At 33.6% G+C, this 27114-nt stretch overlaps 1 protein-coding gene across 1 annotated transcript in view; it reads right to left on the reverse strand.

Moving 5' to 3' along the window:
- LOC123311108 (potassium channel subfamily T member 2) overlaps positions 1-15472 on the reverse strand; it is a 298137-nt gene extending 282665 nt beyond the window's left edge. Inside the window, exon 1 of the mRNA XM_044894894.1 lies at positions 15351-15472. The gene's annotated coding sequence lies outside the window, so the exon portion shown is untranslated. The remainder of the gene's footprint in view (positions 1-15350) is intronic.
- Between the last annotated feature and the right edge of the window lie 11642 nt (positions 15473-27114).

Here is a 27114-nt window from a genome sequence, read left to right on the forward strand (position 1 = left end):
CTTCTAAAATCGCTTCCCAAACAAGTACAAACTCTTGAACGCTTGTCCATAAGCGAGAAATCAATACCTATAAAATCAATTCCGAGACGAATTCAAAGCAGATCACAGAAATTGAGACTGAAGTAGCGAATCGTGTAGAATTATTATGCTCGAATATATTCGCATTGTAGATAGGCGACCCTTACAATTTTTGAGACAACGTTAATTCAACGTACATATGCAGAAATATATGTGAAATTTTGTAAGATTTCAGATGGCCATTTCGAGCAAATATGTTTTGAATGTTTTAATTTTCGCACCGCGGCATTTTGTTTATTTAGCTCGTTCTAGTTGCTAATTATTGATTATTTTCGTCTAATTTCTTGTTGAAAAAATGTGGATCAAATAAAAAGGGTTTTGCGAAATTAAGTTGTTTACTTTGAATGCAGGAAGAATTCCTTGCATGAACGGCCCATTTAGCGAAATTTATTACTTTTATACGTCCATTCGAAGATTCTCAATTGCTACTTCTTCAATATATTCAGAAATGCAAAGATTGTATTTATTTCGATTTGGAAGTGACTGTCAAATTGTTGTTTGAAAGGTAAAGTTTTATGAAACCTGCTGTGAGTGTTTTGTTCATTCATGAACCAATTTGTATATTGTGTCATAAGGAGACCATATCATAAAGGAATCATAAAAAAAGCATAAGGAAACCATACCTACTGATGGACTAACATACTACAGGTCTGTTAGCTTTTTTTTATTGTGGTTCTAAAAATTTTGTAACTGAAATGTGTATTCTGTGATGGTAGGTATATTGAATATTGTTTCATATTAATTTCTTATATAAATTGTACCAATGCAACGAAGTTCATCAATTCAAAGCAATGTTTTGCACAGAAATTACATCTTTAATATATAGCAGATCACCATATACTCCAATTAAATCTCTCTCTTTTTAAATTTTTGTAAATTCGCAAAAAAAATATACAAAACAAAACCCCACCTTTGTTTTGTCGCTCACGATGTCTGTTTTCTATGTCGATATTGAAAATCACAAGAAATAGAATTCGAATTTCGCGCCCCACGATTATAAAACAGAAAACTGTTGTTACACAGTTTTTCTGTATTGACAGTACGTTTTCAGCGCCATCTCGTTGTCAAATGTATTTTCACTGACCAATATGTAGTTGGGTTTTAGTACTAGAGATCGTTCAGAAAACTAAAACGAAATAATTTTTGCCAGTAATTATCTGTTGTACAGTTGTAGACTAATCGAATCATTTGTGTGAAGCAAAAGTGGCTCCATTGGTATATACATAGTAATACTAGCTGACCCGGCAAACGTTGTTTTGCCATATAAATAATTTCCATGTTGTATCATAAAAAAATATAAATTAAAAATTTAGGGGTGGACTACCCCTAACATTTAGGGGGATGAAAAATAGATGTTGGCCGATTCTCATAGATAGCTGACCCTGCAAACGTTGTTTTGCCATATAAATAATTTCCTAATGATTAAATTACTAAAATGGCTATTAAAAAATAAGGGTTGATCGTAGAAGGGTGAAAATTGAGGATTGTATGTATGTTTGTATGTTGTATCATAAAAAATTAGAAATTAAAAATTTTGTCTAAAAAATACAAAAAAAAATTTAGGGGTGGACTACCCCTAACATTTAGGGCGATGAAAAATAGATGTTGGCCGATTCTCATAGATACCGGATAAGCACAAAAAATTTCATCAAAATCGGTCAAGCCGTTTCGGAGGAGTATGGTAACGAAAACTATGACACGAGAATTTTATATATTAGAAGGTGCTGAGTTAGTTACATCAATTAAAACTCTCACAATTATTTACATCTCATTAACGATAAACAGATAAACTACAAGTCATATTAAAACTCTGAAATGAGTTATTTACAGAATATTCGAATGAATGCTATGGGAATTCATGTAAATGACATGATATCTTTGAGAATGAATATTCCCAACGATATGCATATTTCAAAGGAAATTCATTTTCAGTTCCTTTGATATTTCGACTTCAATTGAATCCAAACTTCGAAAATCGGTTGGTGTAATTCTGATCAAAAGTTTGAGTATTCATTTCACATTTCAAGTTCCTATAGATGTGAAATGGATTGGAGTGAAGCCTCGTGAATTAAATAATATTCTGAATAAACGTATGCAACTTACTCGAAAGTTGCTGTATATTCCATTCCTGTAGAGATATACGATGCATGCAGCAACTTTTAAGTATGTTGCATACGTTAAATATAGAAAAGAAGGATCATTAGGTCAAAATTGGGTACACATCAATTTATGGAGGCAGCAGTGATAATCCGGCAGCTAAGAAAGTGAAATAACTGAAGGGAAATCCTCTCGTTCTTCAAAGAAAATCAACCCATATTTTTATCTTTTTAGTTCGAGCTATGCTTTTTTCGATAGATTTGTTCATCCGACACTGGAACAACTCTTATGGTAACATATAACGAAGAATTAAATCATGATTAAAATGTAGTTGAAGCGTTATTCGAAAAGCTGAAAGAATTGGTAACAAATAAAATGTGAGGACATTATTCAAGGTCCAGGTCACCTTTACAATTTTTTTTCTAAATAGGATAACTGCAAAGGAAACTTTATTCGGTTAAAAACAAGGGATTCCCATTAGCCAGCCGATGATGTAATAAACCTGTATGATCGAAATGGCTCAATAGATTATACTACAATTAAAATGCCGTTTTTGACTGGACTTATTATCTAAATTCCCTACACAATGAAGCATAATATGCGCCGTGCCTGATGGTATAAAACAAAAGATATATTGACTCTATCAAACGAACTGATCCCATTCTGGGAATCGTGAAATTGTAATGTAGAATTCGTAATCAAAATCACATATTACATATTGAACAAACAGAATCGTGCCTCGTGTGAATGAAGTTAGGTATATGCTGGTGTTTATTTTTGTATTCTTCGAATGAAGTGCTCCTAATGAACTAGTTTGTTCAACACCGAATTGGACTCATCTCATCTCTTTTAAAGTTATACTGGTGCATGATTATGAACCACTTAGAATTCAAGAATACATATTATTATCAGTAATAGTTAATAATTGTAGAGCTGTAAAAAATCAACAACTCTTATATTAAAACAACAGAGGAAATGATAGTGTTATATTATTAGAAAGAAATGTATTCACACCATGTCTTTGAAATAGTTCCCATTTGTTCTGCATGAAACATACTTTCACCAAATTTAAAAAAAAAATCACCGTTCCAGATGAATGTATGATTTTTTCATTTAATGGGCAAGTTTCCTCAAACGCCAAAATCGAATTTAAGATTATTTATGGAAACCCTTTTCCATTGGTTATCCAACACGTAAAAGATTCGCTTCAAAATTCAGAAATTTTAGAAATACACTCTTCGAAACTTAGTAAACATTCGAATATGTAATAGCTTGTGACTAGAGTCTAGTAATTTTTGTTAATTCTGCAACAGTGAAACCGATCAAGAAGATAGAATTCTATATTCTATATCTACGGATTGCAAAAAATTGTTTCTCTAATCTATGTCTATACCTTCTTGAAACCGATGACATTTTGTATCATTGTTTATTTTCTTGTCAAATGTATGTATATATTTCAATGACATATAAGTGTTTTGAAATTCAGGAAAATAGCCCATTCCCAAGGAGTCTTCAAGTTTTCTGCAGTTTTTCAGATTACTCTCCAGTTGGTCCAAAAGACTCGGCAATTTTTCTAAATTGAATGTCAATAACTCCATTTTTCCAAATGATATGCCCTGAACTTTTTTATCTGTTAGATACCCTAAGGAGTGGTCTTCATTATGGAAACATTCTAGACCTAAAATGTTTCTAAAAATCTGAAGACTTCCCCGTAGGGTATCCAACAGACAAAAAAAATTCAGGGCAGCAGGTTGTCCTTGATATTTTACTTTCCTTTAATGCAGTGTACTTCAAAGCGATTTTGAAAAAAATCAAATTTTCATCAATTCCTCTTTACATCTTAGCATCGTTGACCTCAAACGGTCGAAAACTCATTGTTGAGTTTTTCTTCCAAAACACATTTCGATCCGTTCATTGAAAATTCAGTCGGGAACAGAATATTATGACATGAATATTCAATTCATGATTGAAGATTCGTACCTAACAACTTTGATCCCTTCGATCCAGCACGCTAATAAATTATAAGTTTCATTCCGATAACGTGATATTACCATGGAAATTTCACTGCCATTACTGGGATGAAAGATGAATTTATGGTACTCATTAATCGTTGGATTCGGACACTAATAATTTGTACCAGAAGAGGTCATTTCACAAATGAGTTTTCAGAAATACTCATGTTCCTGGAAAGATACTTCTGTATTGAATGTAACTGTAACTATATATTCACAATAACTGTTCCATTGAACAGCCCTATTCAATGGAGTATAATTCAGGTTTTAATTTATTTTACTGCGTACTTGTTGGCTATCTGAATAAACCGTCACTTCTGCGATGCACCTATGAAAAAAACCCGCGAAAAATTCATACGAAGGTATTCAGTGTTGATATCAAATCAAAACCAAGTAATATCATCCAATTGAAAGCTTATTGCAGCTTGAAAAAATAGTATTTTCACTTATTTTTTTCATTTCAATTAACAAATTTTCTGGAAAAACGATATATCTTTCAAATTTGTTTCACTTCAGAGAGGAAGAATTTCCAGAAAATACATATGTATGAATCAGATAAATGCATATGCAACTGTTTAACTACGTTGTTTCAAAGATTATTTGATGAAATTGTGAGAATTATGAAAAGCAGCAATATACAATTCCCGATATGATGTGAAATCTTATAACTTGAGGGAAATATCTATTTCATAGCCGTTTTAATGACGCAATAAAGCTGTGCGAAATTAACTTTATCTGTATCTCGAAGTTACTGGATATTATTTCTTGGCTGATTGAAACTGAAAACGATGACAGAGAGAAATTATCTCAGTGTTAGACATTGATCCATAGCTGTAAGATTCTGAAATGAAGAAATAATTTATAAATCCGTCAAATACTTTCTTAAATCAGTCCAAATATTGCACCACTTATTATGGCAGACGAGTAAAGGCCCACTTGATCTTAGCAAATAGATTTTTGTTAAGTTAATCGCCCGAAAATTGGAATCAACAAGAATTGTAAAGAAATAGGGAAAGAATTCGCCTATTTCACTCCAAAACTATCAAGGAAATCTTGATACAACCCACTGGAATCACGTATTTGCTCAATCTGGAAACACGAGACAAAGTTCGTACTAATAATTGGACAAACACTGCGGAATTTTGTTCATACAAAATAACCATAATAAGTGAGGGTAGAATAGGGGATGAATACCTCCGAGGGAACTCGAAGAAACTCTGTTGAATTATGTTACGGCCCATAATGTTCCTCTCGTGTTGGTTAATGTTTAATCCGGTACTTTACCTTTTCACTACAATGTAATGAAAGTTGTAAGAATTTCCCGTTTTGGATACGTTCGGAATACGAAGAACTGGTACAAGAAGCCAGATCAACATTAAGTAAGGAATAAATGGATAGCCGATACAAAGCTTCAGTACGAATTCTGCAAATTGTGGTTTCCTTCCTAGAATAATGCATAATATAGTTGAGGCAAGAAGAATTCTTTTATATAAGTACATACTAAGCTATAGAATATTAATACTTGTGTTAAAATTTCAAAAACACAACCCTTTCAAATTGTGAAGCCAATTTGAGAAGGAAATATTTCGAACGCTCATTACATTTTCGAAGGAACGATGGAAATTATAATATCTAGGTTTTTTGTAAATACACTCCTGGACAAAAAGAAACAGATCGAAAAAATTTTCACCAAATTTATTTTGAAAGAACTTTTTGAGGTATGCATCGATTTTGATTATTATGTTGTCTATTTGTAGCTCATCTCATTTAGATTATCACCTGATGTCGAGTCTACAGGTATGTCTATTGAATTTGATGGTATTCAGGGTAGAACTGAAAGTTGCAATTTCCTCTAAATTTCTGAACATCATTTCGAGGTAATTAGTGACGCAATGATGGGTCTTTGAATGTTGTTTGATCTGTTTTTTTATCTAGGTGTGTATTAAGATTAAAAAAAAATCTATCAAAATCTTATAAACTCTTATAAATTTCTCCAAATCGGACAATTCTTTGGAACTAGAACAAATTGGAACAAATTGGCGAATACGCTACTACTTTCATAATATTATGAATTGAGTTCGAATTTATCGAACCTCATTTGCAAATACACCAAAATTATCATCTCTTTGTTGATTCGATTGAAAACCTGATTAAGAATCCAAATACAGGGTAAAAGTAAGGCCATTCTGGAGAAATGAAATTTTTCCCCTATATCCTTTTTTCCTAATAAAAAGTGTTAACAATGTAAACAAAAATTTCAACTTGAACCTTTCCATTTTTGTTCAACCAGATGGAGTATTCCTTTATTTCTCCTTTCCTGTAGTTTGAGACAAGAATTCACAGGAATTTGTGCTCACTAAACAATTAAAATAACTCGAAAGATATCAAAAGGGGGAACATTTTTGGTTTTGAGAAACAAGAATTGTGATATAGTGTTTCCACAAAATGGTCAATAGAAAATAGATAGATTGGGCAATGAATGTACAGTATCCTTCAACATTTTTCGCATTCTTGTTTGGAAAGTGACATTTTCTTCGAATTACAGCATTTCAATCATTTTTTTAATTGATTTTGTTCCAGAGATTGGGAGTGAAAACCCTAAAATGTTTCAGAAAATCCACTCTTGTGCTAAGATTTCTTCAAAATAGGTCAACTCCAACTGAACATATTCGAGAAATTCCACAAGTTTAACCGAAAATCAATACATTTTGATTCAACGCAATTCGAATTTCATCTGTTGCATAGAAAAATATCTTTTATTGGAAGTTTTCAACAACATTCTTCTAATCATACTTAATTATAGAATGACATTCATTTAGTGGAGAGTAAAAATGACGCAGCAAGTTCTCTTCAAAAAATGATTGGAATAAGAACTTCGTAAAAAACAGGATGCACATGAATGGTTAAGAAAATCTACAGGGTGATTCCTTGTCAAAAACTATTGTGCATTTTCATATACATGTTTTTGAGATAGCACCTGAGAAGCAATGTCTACAAGCAGGGGCCACACAATTTTTTGACAATATTTTTCCTTGAATTTGGATTGATGGTTTCAAGTTTGATTCACTGTATATAATTTATTTCTTGAAGAAATTACGAAGAAGTTTTATATTGAGTTTGAAATTGTACTTTTGAAACACGATGTATTTTTTTCTGAAAAACACCACATCAAACCTTCTGAAGTTGGTTAAGATTTAATTTAATAGAAAAAGTTCTCTAAAAATATTCTGAAACGATGTATTCTAGAATAGGGAATACTCCTTCTGAAGAAAATGATGTATTTTTGATGAAATATCTTTGAAACTAGGAAATGGATCACGCCTTCATACTATGGCTTTGAAATGTCACAGTTTGAAATAACCATTTCAACCGTTTCCCAAAACAAATTATTTTGAATACTTAAGAATAAAAAATAAAAATGGGTATTTAAAATTTAAAGCGTTTCGTTTCAATTCCACAAATTGGCAACATCGACTGCAAAATGCGTTGATAATAAAGGACAACAAATACACTATCTTGATGAGATAGACAAAGATGGCTGTCTATGAAGTCTGGGACGAACGAGGAAGGTCGTGAAATTTTATGGGATTTTTATGGCCGGTTGCTGTTGAGGCTCGCCAGTGAGTACGCGTCTTATGAGGCTGTGAATCAACAGCTGTTATTTTATAAACAAGCCATTGTTCTTTTCTTCTTCTAGTAGGCGCTGTTGTCAAATCGTAAACTAGAGACAAAGCGATTTAAATTTTAAAACCTCATATTTGAAGAACGATTTCGAATAGTTTCCGCGGTTTATTTGAACAATTCATGAATGAAACTCATAATTATTCAGTTTAAACTTACATATGCTGAGATAACCCAAATTGGGAAGATTCTCTGATTTGTCTTGTCTGACAACATGAAACCCACAATTGTTCTTACATTTTAGGTTATCCTGATATCCTCTAGTTTCGAAATAATTAAGGAGAGGAAATTCACAACTAAAATTGATACTTAAATTTCAATAATGGGCTCATAAAACAGAATACCAACCAACTAATCACGTAGTAATTCTTTAATATGTCAGTTTGAGACATTATTTCTTGATTGCAACCGGAAAAGAAGCAACAGGAGACTCGGAGATAATGACGTATCTTTTGTTGATTCATCGGCATTTTCAACCTTGACATAATTCCAATGGGTCGATATGATCGTGAAATATTCAGGAAATCCCAGATGAATATTTGATTCGTTCATTTTGGGTATCATCGTTGCAGGAAATCGGTCGTGGATCATTATGGTGGTTTCCGTTTTATGGCCAGAATAAAATATGACCTATGCGAATTCTGAACGGATGTAGGTATACGACGCAACGACATGAAGAGAAAAAACTCACCTCAATGTAATTCTTTTCTCCGCAATGTTTAACGAATTTTGTATATCGAATCTATCACTTATTGAGGTGGAAAAGAGCCTTTAGTTCGCAATACCGTGTGAAGATATAGCAAGGTCGCATGTGATGAGACAGTGCTTCCATGAAATTGGCTTCAGAGTGCTAAGTTAACAGACAATTAGACAAACAAACACTGATTATTGCGTAGGGCATGGTTTGAATAGGGCCCAACTTGGAATATTATCTTTAAGGCCTAGGTACCGCAGGAACAACAGGTTTCTTTAGTCACGAAAGACACTCGTCATAAAAATTTTTTTACAAAAAACTTATACCACGTGGTATATTTTCAGATTTTACCCACAAAATGAACAGTCAAAAAATCTGAGAATTAAACCTCGACTATCATCAAATTTGTTTCACCTCATTTGCTTTCCAATACTAATTCTGTATTGTGAAAAAGAAGAACTGAAAATCTTTGCCCTGAACTTGGCTATATCTTGTTTTCACATTGTTTTATACATAAAAAAGCGCAAATTGATATTAGATTATTATCTGAAGAATCTTCCTTTCAAGCTTTTCTACTTTTCACTCTTCACTCTAGAATCTAGATTATAAAGGGTGTCCCTTGAGTAAAAAGTTCAACGCCTAGGTAGTATCGAAATCAGCATATCTCTTGAGTATTACAATTTGCATGAAATAGAAATAAATAGGATTATTCATCAGTTTCACTCATTTCTATTGGGGTTCATGACATACAAAACATCCAGTATACCATTACGAATTCAAATGCAGATTGCAGCGCCATGGTGATGACAGTTCGAACTAAAAAGTTTGGGCAGTCATTGTCATTTTTGAAGGGGATTTTGAAATTTTTGTCAAATAAATCCTTTTTTTCTCTGTTTATAGTTGATTCTACTCAATTTTGAAGATTGGTTGTCGAAACTGGATTCAAGTGTGTTAATTATTATCTATTTTAGGTCATTAAATGTCATGAAGTATTAGTATTTATAAAAAAAAATCCGACTATGTTCTGAATCAGCTGATAAAAGAGATTATTTTTTGAACTTCTTGGTTCTTTACACGATTATATTATATTAGAAAGAAATTGATCATATGGAGAGCCACAACTATGATATCTTGCCTTCTCCATTATGAATATGAATATGAATATGTAAAATGGCAAAAATTGCAAGAATGATCCTAAGAAAACTCTTCCAACTTGAACTGGAAATCAGAAATGATTTTCTAAATGAATATTGTGTGAATGTTATCGAAATTTATATGTAGATCAACTTACTAGGTGGAAAAAGTCCTCTCTGGGAGAAACATATTTGTTTTTTGTGTAAATACTTTGAATTTGAAGTTATATATCCAGGTTAGTTAATTCACCTTCTATTCTTCGTAACTAATTTGAAATGAAAAACTTTACCGTGCTATAAGGACGAGATGTCCTTAAACATTGACTAAAAGTGCATTTCATCGAAGAAAATAGAAAAAACGGACATCTTCAGTCTTCACAAGAAAGTCGTAATCGAAGATTTGCTCAAAGGCAGCAAATTATGAAAACTTCACTAACCTTTTCCCAATGTCACGAGATAGATTAAGATATATCTCAAAATCTAGGAATGATAGGCCGGTTGGGTTTTTAGATTTGGATTACTCCGGAAAAAAGAACAGCCGGAATCAGCCGTTTTCTTCTAGATATTATAGTTCTCGAGTACCCCTCAGTAGACAACGAATTCTTCCCACTGTACATCAGAAAATTTCGAGCTGTTTTTGTAGACAGGACCATTTTATTAAAACTCATTTAATTTTTTCCCCTTCGCATTTAATTCGTCTGTTGGTTTTTCAATTGTACTTACAACACATTATTAATCCGAAAAAAGCCATATTTTTGTTTATAGTTTATTTGAAAAAATTGGATTAGTTTTTTATTTTGAATTCATATGAAAATCAATATACCTCAAATGATAAAGTAACCAAATCGAAAGCTCTTACCGCATTATAGTAGTATGAGATTGCCCATGCGTTTAAATGAAATCGCAAAGCATCACATTAAGAAGTTACGCTATTAAGATTCGACAATGTCCTATAGAAGTAGCGGATGGATTGATTAACATTCATCGTTTTTCCGCATTGATGAGAATTCATAGATCATAATAAATTGATGGTTGTTGAATATGATAAGCTCACACGCAACCTCATTCCTAATCGAAAATCGAACTTTTTTGTATACTAATAGTGATATTGTTTCGAACTTCATGAGTCCACAGAGAATGAAACAATATGTCCTTCGGAGCTACAACTACGCAATAATAATATTGTAGGTATATCCAGAAGTTCGGAACACAGAGAATGAAACAATATGTCCTTCGGAGCTACAACTACGCAATAATAATATTGTAGGTATATCCAGAAGTTCGGAAATTCGTAATTCACTAAGGCCCGGTACTTTCACCTTCGAATAAATTTTATTCAGTGTCAATAAGTATCCGTCAAATAATTTCCAATCTGAAGGATACCTTATTTCGGCGCTTTCAGATGAAATTATTTGACGAATAAAAATTCTATGAAAACACGGTATACTACTTTTCATTGATTAATGCAAAATAAGATACCGCATTGTAGAAATTGTCATAATTCCAACTAGAAAGCAAATATTTCGTGAAAATCACACAAAGAATAACCATATATCAAGAATCTAAAAAATTCTACCAATAATGACGTACCGACATTCGATCTATGACAAATGAACTCTTTTAATTAAGTTTCAATGACAGATTTATTCGATGAATAGCACTATATGAAACTGAAAAGACTGCATTTTTACTTATCCTAAGAATAAGACTTATCAATCGAATAAATTTAGGTATTCGCACGTGAAAGTACCGGGCCTAAAACGTATATTTTCCCAGATCAGTAGAAGGCGCATCAATTAGGACCGGGGGTTTAATGGGGATCATTAAGATTTTTGTTTTTGAGAATTTACGAATCTCAGAATGTATCCTAGTTTTTAGGTGGTTTGATAATAATCCTCCGTACTTGATTCCGAAGAATAAAAAAAATATATGTATGGATAATAAATAATTACCTAACAATAAAAAAACAATATTTTTGAAGGTGAAAGTTTTTTATAAAACTACTAGCTGACCCGGCAAACGTTGTTTTGCCATATAAATAATTTCCTAATTTCCTAATGATTAAATTACTAAAATGGCTATTAAAAAATAAGGGTTGATCGTAGAAGGGTGAAAATTGAGGATTGTATGTATTTTTGTATGTTGTATCATAAAAAAATAGAAATTAAAAATTTTGTCTGAAAAATAAAAAAAAAAATTTAGGGGTGGACTACCCCTAACATTTAGGGGGATGAAAAATAGATGTTGGCCGATTCTCATAGATACCGGATAAGCACAAAAAATTTCATCAAAATCGGTCAAGCCGTTTCGGAGGAGTATGGTAACGAAAACTATGACACGAGAATTTTATATATTAGATTGTGCAAAGTTAACCAATTCCTTAGTTTACAACAATGTTGAATGAAGCCCAACATCATTGGTTTTATTCGGATGAAAAAATGAGATTTCTTTTTTCTATAGAGAATCTCGAACGAAATTCCGCTGTTATGTGTTAAGAGGACCATGAATGGATCCCAAATTCGATTTCATTTCAACGTACATATTATATCAACGTAAAATGCTACCACATTTTTTCATCGATCTAATCAAGTTTAGCAAACTGACATATTTCTAATCGTGACAGCCAGAAATATTCGATGAACATCAAGATATATTGAATGAACAGACTTCCCATCTTATTGCTTCGAAGCAGTAAGCTTCTCGTGCTTTGTCATGGATTGAATAATGGATGAAAATGTAGGTAGTTGGTTCAGTGAATTCTTATAAGAAATCTCTAATAATGGGTATAAAATTTTTGTTTTTCCATTTTATTCTCCATCAGTTTATTTGATTTGATATCCCCAACTTTTACTTTATAACTTCTGTGAGCTTTCCTGTTGTATTTTAAATATGAAAATGGAAAAAATAAACCTAGAAGTCTCTAAAATTGAAGCCATTATATTAGGTATAACTTTTAGTGGTTCGAGAATCTCGGAAAATTCAAAACTTAGAAATTGTTTCACACATTTAATATTGTCGAACATTGGATGTATTGAGATAAAGGCGCTTTTTCAATAACTTTGACTGAACGAGATGTAGTGGAAATTTTCTTGACTAGTTCCCATTGTACATTGTTGGACAATTGTTCAAGTATTGATCCAATTCGCTGGGCAGAAGGAGTTTATTTTCAAACAAAGTTTATGTGGTAACTACATTGTAACTCGACAGACACTTTGTTTTCTTCGCAAAGTTCAGATTATACTTAGTTGAGAATTCTATATTATGAAAACAGGATTCTTTTAAAAGAACAAGTCCAATTTTTCATCTTTCCATTCCCATAATAGTTTATCATCAGTATCTAAAACACTGAGAAAGTGGAGTTTACAAAATTATATCTGTATTTATACAGAGCGTGTAATAAGAAACGCACAAAATACATATATTGAGTATTCAGTATTTCATAGAAAAATGCTCAGGACAATTTTGATTTTAAATCAGTACATACTCAAATTTTCATGTATATTTGAATGGTTTGTGATGCTCTTTCTACGGAAGGTGGAAGGAAGTGAAATGTCAACCTCAACTTTTTGTAGCAGAAATAGATAAACCTTTTGTTACTTTCAATAATTTGGTCATTGGTTTCTTTCTTTATCAACCATTTTTTATTACAGATATGAGTAGTTAAACTTATTCAATTCAATTTCTTACTTCTTTCATGTATTTTATTTTGATGTTCCTGACATATACTTTGGGAATAATTCATGTTTTCGAGCTGTTCTCGAAAACATGCCTCTTCGTGGCTTATAAACTGATGAAAGGTGATTTTCTAACTGTATTCTACAAACAGTACAAACTGTACTGTTACAAATAAATGGATATCTTTTGTATCTCGAAGATCTTGTTGAATTGGTATCAAATATGTGACAATATGGAATAGATTGATATTCGAAATTTTTAGCATGAAAATAAACTATATTTCCTGGTTCATCGTCAAGAAGGCAATGAATTCCGAATACGTTGCTCCACTTATTCCTAGAAATTATTCTCATTCTCAATGCTTGATTTTGAATACAGTCTATACAGGGTGAGTCTTTGACTCGTAGAAAAATTTTCATAGTAGATTATTGTGGTCGAAAGAAACACTTTTTTAGTCTACCATTTATTTCGAATTGACTCGGTTTAAAAGATACAGGCTTTTGAAAAACCATAAAAAATTTATTTTCAGTTCTACCTTTTAAACGGTTTTATCGAATGATATGAATCTCGGGATATAGTTTTCTTTTTATTTGATTAATCTTTTTCGAACACAAAACACAAGATATGATCCACATCTTCCAATTTTCTCATTAGGACCATTACGTACCATAAAATACCAAAAATGCAAAGAATCTAACTCTTGAAACTAAGTTGGTCGCTATCTGCGGAATATTTGAACGTTTTGTAAAATGGAAGTATTCTTCATATTTTTCCGTATAATGCGCCGTTTTTGAGAAATTTGATGTTCAAAAATTAAAAATTATCTGTGAAATTTGTGTGAATACAACTCTATTTAAATGATCTACAGATGTGTAGTGTCGCAGATTTAGCTAGTTACTCTGAAGATAATTTTGTTTTTCCAGGGGTGGCAAAGCTCGTTTTGAAAACTTGAAATGTATATATCTATTTATCAGGGCCGAATCGGAAAAAATGGTATAAAGAAAGTGTTTGTTTTGACCTCAAGAATCTACTCGCCTGTATAGGGACACAGGCGAGTAAATTCTTGAGGTCAAAACAAACACTACTGTCTACTCTCTAGGTGAGCCTGTCAGAATAGTGTAAAAAATCATTGTATATACTCGAGCTTGTCAAATCAAGATATATGTTGTTAATTACATGTTGAAAATAGCACAATTGCCTGACGAAAATGTGTGGGAGGTCGACAAACTTGCAAAAAAAGAAACGTCACGTCAACAAAAGATATAAAATATTCAAGTCAAGTCAAGTAATCCTCTTATGTAATTTTTCATGAACATCATTGTTTTCTATTGCAATATTTTTAATGAGTTTACGGTTATCCTTCAGAGGAAGCTCTCTTTTATCAAGTGTTGGTTGAGCATCATCGTCAATATCAATATTCAAAGGTGTGCAATCTTTTACCACACTACAGTTCCATCGCATAGGACATAAGATATAAATTTTCATCCCCATCTTCAAGAATCATACTGAAGAAGAGTAAGCGAAGTCTATTCAAAGATTATTTTCTATTCGACAATCTTCATAATGCGCATGCGGAATTGATTCTGATATTTTTTTGCTCTGAGAATGTTGAAGGAAAACTAAGTTCATAAATCACGTCAATATTTCGAGCGGAAAACAATTGAATTATCGTAAATAGAGATAAATTAACCTGTGTATAATTTAAATAGGAACATTTTTCTCGCGATCTCTCTGAGTTATCTTCTTCAAATTTCTTCAATTTAGTCGTCATTTCATCAAAAGATTACTTGGAAATTGAATCACTGAACTTATTTTTGTGCATTTTACTTTCGACGCTGTATTGATGATTTGAAAAAGTCCGCGAATCATATTAAACATAGTTCAGCTTATTGCATCAATTCGTCAGTAAATGACCATCAAAACCTGTGACCATAACGAGTAACATCAAAAGCATTGACATCATCTACTTCTTCTACGAACCTAAGTGCTTTTGTGTAAAGTTGTCAAAAATATCTTCCAATATCGCACTCTTTCACACTCGTAAAAATATAGTCTTGGTCATATTGGGTCGTGCCGCCGTGAACGTTTTCTAGTTTTCTGTTTAATTTTTCCAAGGAAAAACGCACCAAACCCGCCGGCTCGGCAACTGCACCCGTCGGCGCAGCCTGCACGTGTTCTGAAGTGCGTCTCCTGCTGTCGGACAGCATGTACCAGCCGACGGAGAGATTTTCCTGCGCGCGATTCCCTGCTGGAAGGGAGATGAAAATCCACGTGCTCTTCGACCGCTAATGATGGGACACGGATGGCGAAATACCCCCGAACTGGGTTTCATCTGAACGCGAGTTTTTCGGTTTTCCTGCGGGAAAAAATCCTGCTGATTTTAGTGACCCAAATCATCCACCTTCTTCGTATTGGATCATTGAGATTGAAACTCGACTTATAGCTGGGGAGCCCAAAGGGGAAATTCGGGATTTAATCGAGCGTGTCAGATTAATATAAGGGGAGATACCTGACCCTGTAGAGTACCTCTACCAAAAATTATACCTGAAATAGGGTGAGTTTTTGACTCACACAAATATTTAAATAGTAGATTCTTGAGGTCGAAAGAAACACTTTTTTCCAATACCACTTTTTCCGAATCAGATTGGTTTAAAAACTATAGTTGTTATTTTTAGTTCTACCTCACGAACAGTTTTATCGAATGGAATGAATTTCAAAATATAGTTTTTCATATATTTGATTAATCTTTTTCGAACACAAGATATCACCTACGTATTCCAGTTTTCTCATTATGACCATTACGTACCATAAAAATGCCAAAAATTTAAAGAACCCTATTTTTGAATCTAAGTTGGACGCTGCCAAATGAATATTTGAACGTTTCGTAAAAGAAAGGTATTTTCCATATACACTGCGCAAAAAAATTAACCCACTTCCTGAAAATCTCAATTTCAATAAAAGTTAACTCTACATTGACTTTATAACTTATTTTTTATGTTCTCTCGGGAAGGTTTTGAACGACACAAGACACATTAAATGGAAGAAAAATTCAGGATTTCACCGAATCTTATGTGAAAGAAGAGAAATGAACAATTTTCAAAATACTGAAATGCTGAAAAGTGATTTAATACTTGGTATTTCCACCCCTTGCGTTAATTACAGCTCGGCAACGACGGTTCATACTCAAAATGAGTGATCTTAAAATGTTCTGATCTAATCCTTCCCAGATTTCTCCGAGTTGGATTCCTAAGTCATTTAGAGTAGCTGGATGATTTTCTGAACTTCTCAGCTTTCTATTGAGGTTGTCCCAAATCTGCTCAATCGGATAGAGATCTGGACATCTTGCTGGCCATTCCATTCGAGAGACTTCAACCTCTTCAAGGTACTCCTGAACGATGCGCGCACGATGGGGTCTGGCATTATCGTTCATAAAAATTAAATTTTCACCAATGTATGGGGCAAATGGCACTACACGCTCTTCGAGAATGTTCCTTATATACTTTTCAGCATTCATAGCTCCATTATAAAGGACCACTAGGTCTGTGCGAGCAGTCAAAGATATTCCAGTAGTATTCAGATATGCACTGAGCATATCTTTCATGTGGACGTCTGTATACAAGGGAACGTCGATCATAATGGTAGAGGCAGAATCTAGACTCATCTGTGAAGAGAACTCTTTCCCAATCGGCCTCTTGCCAATGGATATGCTCTCTCGCAAAATCCAAACGCGCCCTTCGATGGGGTGGGGTAAGAGCTGGGCCTCTTGCCGCGACACGAGGCCTTGAATCATATTCTCTGAAGCGATTTCTTATTGTCTGAGTGCTAATTTGCACCTCATGAGTTTGCTCAAGCTGAATTTGAAGGAGGCGAGCGGTTGCAAACCGTTGTCTCAACGAAGAAACCTCAAGTAATGTTCTTGAATGGCAGTTGTTAACCGTGGTCTACCCTGTCCTGGTGTTCGAACATTCATACCTGTCTCCCTGAATTTCTGCAATTCTTGTGTATGTCCACCATTCTTCTCGCAAAACTACCGCTTGGGCACATTCCTCTTGGGTCAAATTGCGTGTTTCGCGTTGCATAGCGATCGAGTGTAGAAAATCAAACGAAAGAAAAACTATTGATCACTAGAATTAATCGAGAACAACTGATTTTAGAATGGAGCCATTACATTCAAAATCTGATAATATCATCTTTTTTTATTCCTGCTGGGAAAAAACATCTGTATTGAAGAAAACCGTTGAAAGTGGATAACATATGCATGCATAATTCTGATAAAAATAATTATCATTGAGAACGCCTTCAGTTGTAGAATAAATTTGAGATTTCCATTATGTGCGTTAATGTTTTTGCTCAGTGTATTCCCGTATACTGCGCTGTTTTCCAGTAATTTGATGTTCAAAAAGTAAAAAGTATCTGTGAAATTAGCAAAATTGGGTACTTTAGCTGAATACAATTCTGTTTAAAAGATCCACAGATGTGTAGTGTGTAGTGTTACAGATTCAGCTAGTTATGTTATTCTGAAGGTAGTTTTGTTTTTCCAGCCTGTCAGAATACTACAAAAAAGATCATTTCACATACTCGAGCGTGTCAAATCAAGATATTATGTGGTTAATTACATGTTGAAAATAGCACATTCTCAATCGCGTGACGAAAATGTGTGGGTGGGCGACAAACTTGCAAAAAAAGAAACGTCACCTGTACATTATCGAATGCGTTGGCTTTTATTTTAATTTTGAAACTAATGATTCAAGTTTTGAGTATACTTATAGGGAGCATAAGACCTGAAATAATATACATAAATATATAAATTATTGAGCATGTAAAACACCTACCTGTGAAATGTTCTACCAATATCCATTTGTTTTTGTGTTTAGTAAAGCCACATGATTAACAACTAACCATTTCGAAATATGTATCTAAGTGTTCACAACTTTGATAGCAATGAAAATAAATTTTGATAGAGAGCATAGATCCTATATCGAATTGATTGATATCATGTCGATGATGAAAAACCATAGACATAACCTATTGTTATGAAATTGAGGAAGGTCAGGATTCTACATGTTGAATAGCTTTCGCTATGGCTATTTAATGGACTGTATGTTTTACTTTATACTGAAGAGAAGCGAATTGTCTGTTTTTTAGAAACTATTTTATTCAATATTTGATATAATATTTTAATTATTTATGGAATATAGAATATTTTTGCTGATATTTTACCTAGGTGTTGATCGACGAAATCATTACTCACATATATATATTATGAAGTTATTCCATTATTCTGATAATTTTTTTAGGTCGAAGACAGAAAGCAAATCTATGTGTCTCTGTGCCTGTCTCTTCTCATCTTTGTAAATCGAGAAATATTGAATTAAAAGACTCTTTAACTAGTGCACATTGCTAAAAATATTATCCAGGCTTCATCTCATCAGTTGTTGGTAAACATCAATAGGAATGGAGGCAAAAGAAGAATGTGTAGCAAGTACTACAACTCCTGATGATGGAACTCCTATCCTTTATATTATTTTCTTTGTTGAGAAAAGTTAATTTTTGTTTAAAATTCAGTAAGTTTAGAGCTTATTTCTAGACAACGATGAACTACACTGAAATCTTAGTGATAAGGGATCGAGAAATATTGAATTAAAAGACTCTTTTACTTGTGCACATTGCTAAAAATATTATCCAGGCTTCATCTCATCAGTTGTTGGTAAAAAGCAATAGGAATGGAGGCAAAAGAAGAATGTGTAGCAAGTACTACAACTCCTGATGATGGAACTCCTATCCTTTATATTATTTTCTTTGTTGAGAAAAGTTAATTTTTGTGTGAAATTCAGTAAGTTTAGAGCTTATTTCTAGACAACGATGAACTACCCTGAAATCTCAGTGATAAGGCAAGTATCCTTAGTGATCACACTGAGAATTTGTAATCTGCCAATCTGCTGAAACGTTTAGTTGGATACCATGGAAGTTTTTTGAAGCCTTGTCGTCGAAGTCGTAAAGAACCGTTGCAAAAAACTTCGAATTGTTCCGTTTCTAGAAGAATCTCCATTACAATAAAAAGGAATCGGAAAGAATGTAACAGCACAAGGCGCGATGATATGTACTCACGTGTGATATATTCTTCGAGAGATCCTGAAAGCGGACGCAGTTATGCATAAAATATGGCACACCTGGATAGCTGGATACATTAGCTCCCGTCAACTTGTCAGCTCTGTTCGGTGTAATATCACGAATTGAAATATTATTACATTCCAACGTGCGTATGTGCTAGAATCTGAATTTCTGCTAGCAAACAAAACAAAACCTCCGTGACATTAATTTGATTAAATCGTGTAAATGAAATGAAATCTATATTATCCAGGGTGTTCCAAGGAATGTTTTCATAACACTTCAAGAATATTAATTGTTCAAATGTATAACATTAACCTCAAATATGTAACTTACAGTTTCATAATCGAATTTAGAGTCTCTTTAAGCTCAAAGCTTCTTTGAGTGGCATTTTTAGGAGAGTTGGAGGAAACTTTAACATTGAAGGGACTTGAAGTTTGAATATGAATGTATTCGTTAATATTAGAATTGAATGAGTTCCACCATTTCACACCTTTACATAAAAGAAAGTTGATAAAAACAAGTCATCAATGATCGTCAGCAAAAAAGACTCTTTTTTTGCATTCACAAAAAGTTAAACTACCCTCCAACCCTTCATAGAGGAAGGACAACAAACTCCTCAATTAAATATGGAAATGTGGCATCGTTTGTATTCAAAATCGTCCTATTGGGGCATAATGTCTATGTACATGTGAATAAAACCTTGATCAAAGGCAAAATGGCGAATGCGAGGGGCACAATTCATGAAAAATGTGGAAAACTGGCTTTCTTTCTCGTTGTTAAATAGACCCAATAATGACAGAGAGTAATCCAGCATTCCGCCTCAAGATTCGAATTATTATATTATGTTCATCATCCTTTTCATCAAAAACCAATGAAAATAACCTAGTTAAACATATTCAATCCACAATGTGGGAGAATTGAGAAATTCTGCTCAATTAAGACACTTCTGAGGCTTCATTATCTTGGAAAATATTTTCTCGAACTCGAACTGTACAAATAGATCCAGAGATCGAATAAATTTTGCCATTTTAATGCTGGGATTAGCTCAGACATTTTGAGTTGGAGAATTTTTATTTTTGGACTTATAAGATTTAGGCCCGGCACTTTCACGTGCGAATAACTAAATTTATTCGATAGACTTATCTATCGAATCGAATCTTATTCTTAGGATAAGTAAAAATGCAGTCTTTTCAGTTTCAGATAGTGTTATTCATCGAATAAATCTGTCATTGAAACTTAATTAAAAAGGTTTATTTGTCATAGATCGAATGTCGGAACGTCATTATTGGTTGAATTTTTTAGATTCTTGATATATGGTTATTCTTTGTGTGATTTTCACGAAATATTTGCTTTGTAGTTGGAATTATGACAATTTCTACAATGCGGTGTCTTATTTTACATTAATCAGTGAAAAGTAGTATACCGTGTGTGATGAACCCCAGTTTTCTGAGGAAAATTGGAGTTCATCTTAGTGCATTTTTTTTTCGTTTTAAATTTCCGTCTTTGAAAATATTTTAATTCTCGAATATTCCGTACGTTCATTCCGACAGGCAGAGTAAATGTAAAAAACCGCTTATCTGTATTTCACGTTGTTTTTCTTACATGCCGCTGAAGATTTCGACGTTTTTCATCTGTTGATATGCGATAAGCCGGAGCTGACGACGTTTTTCAGTCTTGTCGCATTCTGGAATTTTCAGATTTTTACCGTGGGAGGGGATATGCCTATAAAAGCAAATTTTCCCCCCGCGACGGTCACTTTTCGACTTTTGACTTTTACTTCAGTTCTTCGAGTTACTTTTCGACTTTTCGACTGTTACTTCAGTTCTTCGGCTCACTTTTGAATTTTACTTCAGTGCTTTCCTTTCGCTTGAGTATTTTCGATTTTTCGCTTTCTAACGTGGTGACTTCTTTTTAGATTCAGTTAATTTTCGGTATTCTTTCGCCGTTGAAGAATAATCATTTTGTGTTGGCATCAGTGCTTAGAGTTAATTTTTTTAGTTTTTCTTTTAAATCCTTTGAGTTTCGAGTGCTTGAAACAAAGGAGGTAGGTCCCCGTCTGTACCGTTCAGTTTCTTTGTTAGACCTACGCCGTTACTTCCTTAACTTTGACACTGCTGTACTGTATCGTTTTCTGTTGTATTTTATCGTTCTTTACCCTGTTGCGCGAAATAGACATTTTCTTCGCTGTCAGTCATGGCGTGCTATAACCCTTGGGGCAGCGAATAAAAGTCTCGAACAGGTCCGCCCTAGCCCTTGGGGTACGGAAGGGAAAGTTCCGTCAACCCCCCCTGTCCGCGTTCCGCGTCATAAGTGTTAAATCCGAAATCTCTTCTTTTCTGTCAGTCATGGCGTGCTATAACCCTTGGGGCAGAGAATAAGAGATACCGCACGTAGTCAGTGAAATCCCGTAGTTGCGTTAAAAATAGACATTTTCTTCGCTGTCAGTCATGGCGTGTTATAACCCTTGGGGCAGCGAATAAAAGTCTCGAACAGATCCGCCCTAACCCTTGGGGTACTGAAGGGAAAGTTCCGTCAACCCCCCTGTCCGCGTTCCGCGTCATAAGTGTTAAATCCGAAATCTCTTCTTTTCTGTCAGTCATGGCGTGCTATAACCCTTGGGGCAGAGAATAAGAGATACCGCACGTAGTCAGTGAAATCCCGTAGTTGCGTTAAAAATAGACATTTTCTTCGCTGTCAGTCATGGCGTGTTATAACCCTTGGGGCAGCGAATAAAAGTCTCGAACAGATCCGCCCTTATTGTGTTTCATTTCCGGAGAAATACAACTACATACCGATACCGTATAGCAAGTCCTTAGCATTCGTCAGTTCTGGTTGGCGCATTTTTATTGAACCGTTAATTTTTCACTACACCCGGTATAAATTTCATAAAGTGCTCGTGACCGGATAAGATTTCCTGAATGTATTTTCACTGATAGAATCACTCATATTTTATATCACACATATCTCCCTTGTACATATAATTAGTTTCCGAAGGTGTGAATAAACTTTTACATAATTCGATTTTGACTTCTTCGTTGTCGCTACCGCCCTAGACAACATCGAGCTCTGTCTCCGGCTAGCAGCTACTCTGGTAGGTTTGCTATTCTTCCTATTGAAAAGAATAGCTGGCGCTCGAAATTAAGGTTTCTCCGAGAAACGCACGTTACACGTGTTTTCATAGAATTGTTATTCGTCAAATAATTTCATCTGAAAGCACCGAAATAAGGTATCCTTCGGATAGGAAATTATTTGACAAATACTTATTGACATTGAATAAAATTTATTCGAAGGTGAAAGTACCGGGCCTTAATTTTACAAGATACCTCACTAATCCGTTGATCCAAACTACTAATAATTATAAATTCCGATGTTTCGAACTAGGAAAAAGCAGCCAAGTTTGAAAATGCACGGATATTTTGAACAAATTTAACAACTATTATGATGCTCAAATGACATCACGTCTGTATATCCCGAACGGTATTTCGCATCTCCATAAGTGAGCCATTTATCAGAAGGGGACTAATAAACCTGTCGATTTATTGGCAGAAATCCCTGATGGAAAACGCATCGGTTTCGCGATCATCCATCAGATGGTATATCCCAATTTTATCGCTAACGTCATTTCAGATAATTATTATTCAAACTGGGATTGCACGTTTCATCCAACACCCAATTCGCAGAATCTTGTTACTTTTCATGCGGACAGCTCGTCTTCACATTTTCCATTTCATTTTTCTCGATAGGCGATGATCGAATCAGCTTATATGACAGGGAAATGAAATGTGATTTATTCGGTTACGAATTCACCCTTTCGAAGAATGAATTTGGATATAATGCACTCATTCCATCGCTTCTTCAGTGAATAAATATCATTTAATACGATGATCATCACAAGATTAAATACTCATATTCATAAGGACTAACTTCAATGAATGTCTACAGAAGAAGAGAAATTGAGAAAATTGTGAACAATTTCAGAAAAATAAAAAAATATAGAGAGTAAAAAGTAAAGCACCTAAAGGGCATAGTTCACCCCATCATAAAAAAGAATGGATAAAAAATAATCTATGGCCAAATCATTCTCAGCAACAAAAGTTTTAACCATTTCTGGCACAATCAGTTAAGGTTGAATGAAAAACTTTCCACCCCTTTAAAATGGTGCATAACAAATAATACATGAAAATTTGCGTAATTTAAAATAAAATTTGACCTGTTAGAGCGTTTTTCTACGAAATAGTAGGTAAATACTGATATGAATTTTGTGCATTATTATTTTCAATGGGTAATCTTAATAAATTTTTATGGTATATTCTATTTATCCACTATGATTTTCGTATCATATTTGCTCTATTCATCTTTGTGAGTACTTTTTTGGGAATGTATTTCCTGTGTATACTCCTTATTTGGAAGGTATAAATAAATAAATTCATAATAAACCAAAAAATTCCCTCTTCATTCCATACAGGGTGTCCGCGATGGCCTATATTAGACGTTCATGAAGAGTTAATCATAATTTTGTGCTAAAAAGTTTTTCCTTCTCCCTTTTTCATGATAGAATCGACTGAAATGATAGAAAATCTAGGTCGTAACTAGAAAATCTGGAGTTTTGCTTAATTCCATTTGTCCAACTTATCGATAATCTTCTCATAAACACTCTATGAATTTTCCAAGGTTTTCCAAAATTACCTGTTTCCTCAATCTCAACATTCTTCCAAAATTACCTGTTTCCTCAATTTCACCATTCTTCCAAAAGTTCTTGAAATTTATAAACTGTTGTGTTTTCGTCCAATGTATGGCATACTGCTAAAATGTTCATCAAATCAGCTAAGTCAACCAACCAAGAGTTTCGATGGTCTGAAAATATTTTAGGGAAAAAGTTCATTAGAGAAAACTCAAACATACATATATTCAGCACAAAATTGTGATTAGTTTTCCATAAATCGCTAACGCGGTGAATCACCCTGTATTAATGATGATCATTCTGCATAAGAGAGAAGTTTAAACAGATGAAATTTAAAATTTTTCAACCGAAACTAATCTGTAGAAGATTTGAATATGAAACTTGTTTCATTTCACGTTAGAAATATATTCCATCAGAAAAGCACTATAAATTGAGATAATGCAGCAAAAGCAACTGATGATATTTCATCAGTAAGAAATATTGTAAAAAAGTCATGAAATATAGATGTGACTTACTCTTTCTCTTACACTTTGGTTCTGGTTGGCATGAACTCACCTGAAAGGAAAAGAAAAATTGATGTGTATATTGTTTCAGTTTTCACAAATTCGCGTTATGAGCTGACAGTATTTGACAAATTATAGGGTACTCTAACGATTTGTCGAAATCAGCTGATTGTTCGTTACTGTGGGGCACACAAATCTTTTTATTATCAATGTAAAGAGGCATTTCTGAGAAAGTTATAGTTTTATCTAACGTCGAGAAGATTATTTTTTCCAAATACATGCACAATACTGGAGAGAAAAGCTTCTGTGCCCCATAGTAACGAACGCTTAGCTGATTTTGACAAATCGTTAGAGTTCCATATATCTTTTCCTAATATAACCTGTAATTGACTTAAGAATAGAATATAATAAATAATTCATACATTCAAACCAAGAAATGTATGAGAATTACAATAAGACATAGAATATTTATTTCCTGACTTTCGTTTGAATAGAAAGTGTAGCACTTTTCTACACTCGGTGTAATTTACACTCGATTTTAGTATTCGTTTGCTGATTGGATTGACACCAGTGTAGAAGAGGTGTAGTTTATTCACACCTAGACATAAGGAGCTGTAATATTAGTGTTCTGTGGTGTGAAATGCAAAATTTAATATCAATGTCACGAACCACAATAATCTACTTCAAAATGGATACGATTAAATTCAAAATTTGCAATAAGTTCATCACTTTACAATAGGATGAAAAAGTAACACATCTTCTGAGAAACGTAACCATATTTCGAATTCGAATTATTAGTCTATGAGCGTGACAACCTAACGTCAGTGTTTGTTTCATTCTTTTGCGCAATTACACCGAAAATCATCTGATTTAAAGTACAGTATAGATTACTCTACACTGAGAATCAGACGAAAGGACCTACTATATCCTGTACATCATATCCTAAAACCCCTTTGTCAAATTATCGAAATAAATAAATGCACTAAATTAGACGGAACTTGAATGATACTCGTAATATGCGGACAGATATTAGTATCTACCCATTTCTGTCACTACTTGAAGCGAATATTACATCTACCCATAGTCGAGCATCCGCTCTATTTCCTATAATCGACTCATCTTTGATGTCCGTACAAGACATCAAATAATTCAGTATCCATTTTCCCATCAACGGGGGACGCTGTGGTGAAGCCAGGAAGGTCGAAAACTGTCGAACGTAGAAGCAAGCAGGCATCTTTCAAGTTTGTGGTTTCTCTAGTTATCAAGTTTCTATCAATATTTGCAGTTAATCAAGAAAGACGATCTACATCACACTCGTTCCGTTTCTCTACGCCAAAATTCAACCATCATTGCGCCACCAAGAAAATATCTTGGTATCCATACAAAATCAAAGATCAGTATGGGAATTTGATGATTTATCCTTCATAGAAAATTTTCTAAAAATTTTTCCGGAGGGCCAAGCGTCAACGTCAATTAATTATTCTTGAAATACAGGGTGTTTCTGATGAGAGAGTAAACATTTTCATGGAACATAGAAGGCTCCTAGAAAATCACAAAAAAGCCATATACAGGTTGTGTCTCTGACTCGTACAAATATTTTAACAGTGGATTATTGAGGACAAAAGAAACACTTTTATACCTAACCATTTTTTCCGAATCGACCGTGCTTAAAAGATTCAGGCTATTGATGAACCAGTTCTATCTCATAAAAGATTTAATCGATAAAATGAATTTCTGAATTAGAGTGTGGCTTTGGACAGAAAGTTATTTGTTTGAAACTTTATTTATTTTATATGTGAGTTCGAGTATTGAGCATTTTTTTTATTAAGTACTTACACTATTTCCACCTTTCAGTATGGCTTTGAAGATGACTGTATTATAGTCGAAATATGTCAGCCGGAAAATAAATTGTTTTCAAATGATAGTGGATTTCAGATTATAAACCTTTTTTATCTTGAAACTAAGTTGGACGCTCATTAATGAATATTTGAACGGTTTGTAAAATAAAAGTACCTACAGGGTGGGCAAAATTTATGATACCTGAACCAACTAGATAGAGGAAAATGCGGTCGTCTTTCTTCGAGAAACTAAAAATGCCATCAACTGCATTCCTCTATCTTCTCTTGTTTGTTATAGGTCAAAATTGAAATTTCAACTTTGGTCATTATCTCCTTTTCTGTTTGTGCTGGAATGTTGAAATGAAAACATTAAACATACACTTTTTTTATAGCAATCAAGTGTCGTACTATGATTTTTTCCAACAGGTATATTTGCTGAGCTATAGCATAAAGATGTGTTTTTTCTTATGAAAACAGTAGTTTAAAATGACTTAGGAAGACTGAGGGCGATGTATGACATATTTCTGGAACAGGAAAAAAATGGCGATTCTTTCTAAGTCATTTTGAACTATGTACTGTTTTCACACGAAAAAATAATTTTATGTTATGGC

The sequence above is a fragment of the Coccinella septempunctata genome, chromosome 1, assembly GCF_907165205.1.
Source record: "Coccinella septempunctata chromosome 1, icCocSept1.1, whole genome shotgun sequence".
Lineage (NCBI taxonomy): Eukaryota > Metazoa > Arthropoda > Insecta > Coleoptera > Coccinellidae > Coccinella > Coccinella septempunctata.